Here is a 5,944-nt window from a genome sequence, read left to right as displayed (position 1 = left end):
TGAAGCCACGTCTCTCCTTGGAGGCTAGGATTTTGAAGTTCCATCTCACATCCTTTGGGCACATGGCCAGGAGCGACTGGTCTTTAAAGACCATCATGTTCAGAAGGGTGGAGGGACAGCGCAGGAGAGGGAGACCCAGATGAGACAGATTGATTGATACAGTGACTGAGGCAGTGGAGGTGGGTGTATTGCCAGTCTGTGAGACTGGCTCAGGACAGGGCAGGCTTCAGACCTGTTGCACGTAAGGTCACTATGAGTCACAGGCGACTTGAGGGCACATAACAACAACAAACAGGATCAGTCAAGATTTTAATTTATTGTACATAGGTTTGTCATGAATTGGAGTCTCCTAGACCCTTGATGAGATGGACTGATTCAGTGACTGGGATAACGGGGGTAGGTGTGTTGGAGATGGTTAGATTGGCACAGGATAGGGCAGAGTTTAAGGCTGTTGTACATAGGGTCACTATGAGTTGCAGGCGACTCGACGGCCCATAGCAACAACAAATGGTACTCAACAAGCACCACATTGGAATAGAATTAAAGAGCAAATTTCTAAAATGATGACATAGGAAACCACCCCACGAGCTTATTTTTTTAAATGGCGATATAAATTAAGACCAGTGATAATGTTCTCTTCAATGAACTCTGCAAGTCTTCTTTGTGTCAGGACAATCCTTAAGTTACATTGACTTCTGCAATACTGACACTGTTTTTATCATTTACCCAGCATCACCATGTGAAGACACTTCATCCCCTGTTAACAATACTCTGAGGAGAATAGAATTGTTCTTTTAGGCAGTGCTGAGTGAGTTTGGCCTCAGAAACTCAAAGGATGACAGAATGAAACACTGCTGGGACCTGTGCTATCTCAGAGTCCTTCGGACATCCAAGTCCACTGTTGTAGTCAGTATGTCAATTCAACTCAAGGAAGCTCTTCCTTTTTATGGTGACCTTATACTTACCAAGTGGGATGTCCTTCTCCAGAGAAGAGACCAGTCCTGTCTAAAAATAGGTCCAAGGTTTTGGGTGAAATGGTATTGCTAACCTGTCTTCTAAGGAATATTCTGATTGTCTGGGGACAAATGTGTGCTTTCTCCTGGCCACACATGGCATCTTTAGTATTTGCAACAATTCTCCAGTTTTCTTTATTCATTGACTGACTGTCACATGCATACGAGGTTCTTTCAAGAGTAAAGATGTAGCGTAAGAGAGAAATATCCTCACTGAGATAAAGTGACCCAGTGACTGCAACAATGAACTTGACCTTGGGGATAGCGGGGATATTGTAGAATAGGGCAAGGGTTGATTTGGGTCATAGATCACCTGACAGCAGCTAATAACAAAAACATGAAGTGATAGGGAAAGACCATGGCTTGGGGTCAAGCACACCTTAATCTTCAAAGGGGCACTTTGGTTTTATGCCTTTGCATCTAATACATACATCATTTGCTTTTATGACCACTGCTTCCAAAGGTATTGATTGTGGATCCAAGTGATTTTCAGGTAAGAAGGTGGATGTTTAGGGAGATAAGCTGTCAAATCAGGTATCAATCCAGCCCTTGAGATTTGAAGAGGCATCTGAAGTTCCTTCAGCACAGGACCTTTATCAGTTACAATTTCTATTAAATGCAGGGTGAAGTGGGAGCCTATTGTTGCATAGATTACTCCACGAGCATCAGGAGTGAAAGGAAAAGACTCTGGAAAAAGTATAAACTACTAAATAAGAAGACTAATTTTGCTGTTGCTGTTGTTAGGGGACACTGAGCTGACTGTCATAATGATTTGTCTTAAAAAGCACAAATACTTAATGATTTCATTTGATGTAAAGAATTGCATTCTACTCTTTTCCTTCTACGGAGTTGGTGGTCTATTAGATGGTTTTTTTGATGTGTGTATAGAGTGGATCTTCCTCAAACTTTTCTGGACCCAGTGAAGGAACATATTTCGTACTCAGCTGAGATTCTTATCAGTACACTTAAAGGCAGCAGGGTGCGTAATTAGGTCTGCCTGCCATCTGCAGGGCCCTCCAGGTGCAAGAGGCATTTGCTTTATTTAATATTACCACAACATTCATTTTACACCATTAATTTATGTCACTTGTGCTTTACTTTAAACTCAGATTGCCAAAATGAAAGCATTGAACACGAGGACCCAATTCTAGTTTAGAGACACCCTTATATGAGAAACATCATCTTAAGAATCTTTATTAGCTGAATTAAAGTTCTTAGACCCATAAAAGTATACACTTTTACTGTCATTTATGTTAAAAGGGACAACATGGAATATTACATTTTAAAGTGGAAGGAAGATGTTGCAAATGAAACACAGAAATATCACTTTAGAACGTATCATACGCTCTCACTAGTTTTCACTCTTTCATTTAGAAATTCTCTTGATGTCGGTATTTTTCCCCCTCTTACAGAGGTTAAGAGGCCAACCCTGTCTTACACATGGTTCCCTGAAGAGACGGGCAAAGGTAAACACAAAGTCTCAAAAGACAAAGTTGAGGATCATCTTTGCACAAATCAGATGCGTTCCAGAACACCTGACGTTGACATAAAACAACACACCAGGGCTGCTGAACACTGGTGGTGACAGCTCTGGCATTCCACACCTAGACACACACACAGGGAAGTATTGACTCTTGTCTCCCTGCAGGCATCCTTTCAACTCCTCCATGCCCTCTGCCTGAGATCTGAGGAGGCCACTCTACCACTGCTGACATTCTCAGACAATAAGCTGGCTCACCAGATCGAAGGCAGTTCAGTAAGGGTACAACTCAGGGCAGGGAAGTACTCTTTTTTTACTTCACATCCATCAAAATCTGCTTTATTGAGCTTCTTAAGTAAAATTCCTCTCCCTCTTTTCCTTATCTTTCATTAACTCTAATTGTTGTTGTTATTCTAACTCCATCACTGCTCTGATCTACGGATTCAACATCTCCCAGCTATTCTTGTGGCAACACATTAATCTCTGCTGAGCTGAACATTTTAACATTATTGTTAGTTTTCTGAGGAGTGGAAGAATACCAGAAACGTAAGGTATTCGGCAGTTTGATTTAACCAACCAAGCAATCTAATTGGACATATTGCTGTTAGTGGATGTTGAGTTGACACCTCATGGTGACCCTACGGAGCACGGGTCTGAACCTGACCGACCCTGCAGCATCTTCACAATCTCTCATGCTCAAGTCCAAGTCCACTGGTGGAGTAACTGACAATCCATAGTGCTGAGGGCCTTCCTCTGAATTCCCCCTTTCCCCAGCATATTGTATTGTTTTCAAGTACTAGTCCCTCCTAGCCACATGGCCACTATCTGTGAGACCAAGTTTTCCCCATCCTGGCCTCGAAGGAGTCCCCTGGTTATACTTCTTCGACATAACGCCAATAGTGTGATGTCCAAGCCTTTATTTCAACCTTGCTCAAGCACTTTCTCCCTGCATCACAATCTACAGCCATATGCCTTTGTCATTGTCCTACAATGTCTGTGATTCTTCATACCCTTCTTTTAAACGTTACTTTCTTTTCTTCCTCTTTCTGTTTCTTCATGTACTTTTGTCACTAATAGGAATGTGTTGCTGTTGTACCATTGAGTCAGAACCGACCCAGAGCTGGCACTCAAGCGGGTTTTCAGAGGCTGGTAATTGCCTGGGAGGAGACTGCCCATCCTTTTCCCATGGAGCAGATGGTGGATTCAAACTGTGTGTGTTTTGGATTGCAGTGCAACTTCTTACCACTTTGTTTTGCTTTGTAGCAAGTTCACAGTTTCTTCCTTGTAGTTAGTATGATGTTAGTATGCAGTTAGTATGAAGGTAGCAGCTAGCCCACTTAAAACACACACACACACACACACACACACACACACACACACACACTCGCACAAAGCAAAACTAAAGCAATGCCTTCAAATCAACCCTAACCTTTAATTCAGTCATTCCTATCAATTGAATGGCACCTAACTACAACATGTTCAACAAACACTGCAATAGTGTCTCCAACTAGCCTGGTATGATAATAATTCGGGACATACACTCAGTCTATCTACTGTGCTGCCTCATTGGGGCAGTCTCCCGTCCTCACTCAAGCACAGATTTGGTTAGTTGACTTGCTCCCATTGTTGTCATGCTGTCAAGTTGGTACCAACTCAGAGGTGACCCTCCAGCAGGTTTTCAGAAGCAGTCAGTCACCCAGGAGGAGACTGTCCATCCTTCTCCTGCAGAGCAGCTGGTGGATTCTGAACCATGAACCTTTGTGATTGCACAGCAGGTCCTTACCACTCGGCCACCAGAGTGCCCTCATAGCATTGCTATAAAAATTTCCTCTCTTAAAAAAGACGCCAGCTCAGCTTCCAGCCGACTTGTGAAAGGATCCTGGCAGCCTCACTTGCAATGGAGATGGCCAGCAGCTGACAGTGAAGTCACTGATGTGTCACTGGGACATTGAAGCGAATCAGAATCTACCATTAAGCACCCAATTTTAGGAGGACTAGCTGGAAAGTATCTCTGTGAACTTTCGCAAGATGCAGTGTTGGATCCTTCACTTTGTATAACTAAAACCCATAGAATTCTTATATTACAGAACTAGATAGAAAACTGATTCCTCAATTATTTTGCATAGTGCTCAGATCAAACTTTCATGCTTATTACTATACATAACTTTCATTTGTCATGTGAGCATACTTTACCTCTTGACAACCTCAAAACAACATGTACTATTTCTGCATTACTAGAAGCTTAGAAAAAAACACAAGCAGGTAGGACACGTCTCTTTCCACAATGTTGTTTATTTTTCTCTGCTCCAGAAAAAGATCTAGAAATCGTTAGTGTTGGGAAAAATATCTGGACATACAAAACATTGACGTTTTCATAATGTTGTCCAAAGTTCCTGTAATACAACTGTGCAGACCATATGCTCAGTTAGATACAATAAAAAAAAAATACAATACAATACATACAATACAGCTTTTTCCCATAAAAAACCAAACAAACAAAAAAAAACCCAAACCACCACACACACAAAAAGATATGCCTGCTTCTTTATTTGTGCAATCCTGAAACTTCTTATTTATTCCCTTCGGTTCTGCATTTACACAAAAATGCTGTAATAAAATATCTGTACACTACTTCTGTTACAAATATAGATAATATTTAAAGTGACTTTATATATTCTGATGTAGGAGTTTCACGCTCTAAAATGGGAAAGAACACATGATAATTCCTTCCCAGTTGTCTCAATCAACAGCTCCATCTGTTTCTCTTCGTCTTAAACTATTGTATTATAAGATGTTAATATAAGGCAATAAAATGCAGCTATGTTAATCCTCTTAATTTTTCTATCAATTTTCTAATGGCAGACAACCAAAAGAATTACTAACGCATTGCTTCCCCCCTCCCCTGTCATTAAGATTAATACTAATTGAAAAGCAATTGCACAGCACACCAACATATTTTTAGTGTTGCATCAGTTTTTAAAACCAGTGTTACAAGAGCCTGGATCCTTCCATGTTTCTCTGTGGTTACTAAAGCTTCTGCCTAGAGAACCTGCAGGGCACCCAGTGTAGACTGGCAGGGCACCCAGTGTAGACTGGCAGGGCACCCAGTGTAGACTGGCGGCTCTTTAGACGCTTCCTCTTCTGCTTTATTTACAGCGGGATGTAAAATGTTTTAGGACAGGCCAGAAATGAAAATAACATTCAGGTGAGCATGAAATATGTTTTCCTTACAAATCTTGGAAACATGGAGATCCAGACATGTGTTATTTAATAGTAATCTTAGAAAAGGATTCTGTGTTCCTAGCTGCTACTGATGGGGCCCTGACTCAGGGAGACTTTCACAGAAAAAATATCCATAATGAATCTGCATCTTAGAAGTGGGAGGATGTACTCCCTTATAATACACTTTCCAAAAAATCTTCCAATAGGAAAAGAAAAGAAAAAAAAAATA

The sequence above is a fragment of the Elephantulus edwardii genome, unplaced genomic scaffold, assembly GCF_000299155.1.
Source record: "Elephantulus edwardii isolate Elephantulus edwardi_28Jun2011 unplaced genomic scaffold, EleEdw1.0 scaffold00014, whole genome shotgun sequence".
Taxonomy (NCBI): domain Eukaryota; kingdom Metazoa; phylum Chordata; class Mammalia; order Macroscelidea; family Macroscelididae; genus Elephantulus; species Elephantulus edwardii.
Note: the sequence above shows the minus strand (reverse complement) of the source record.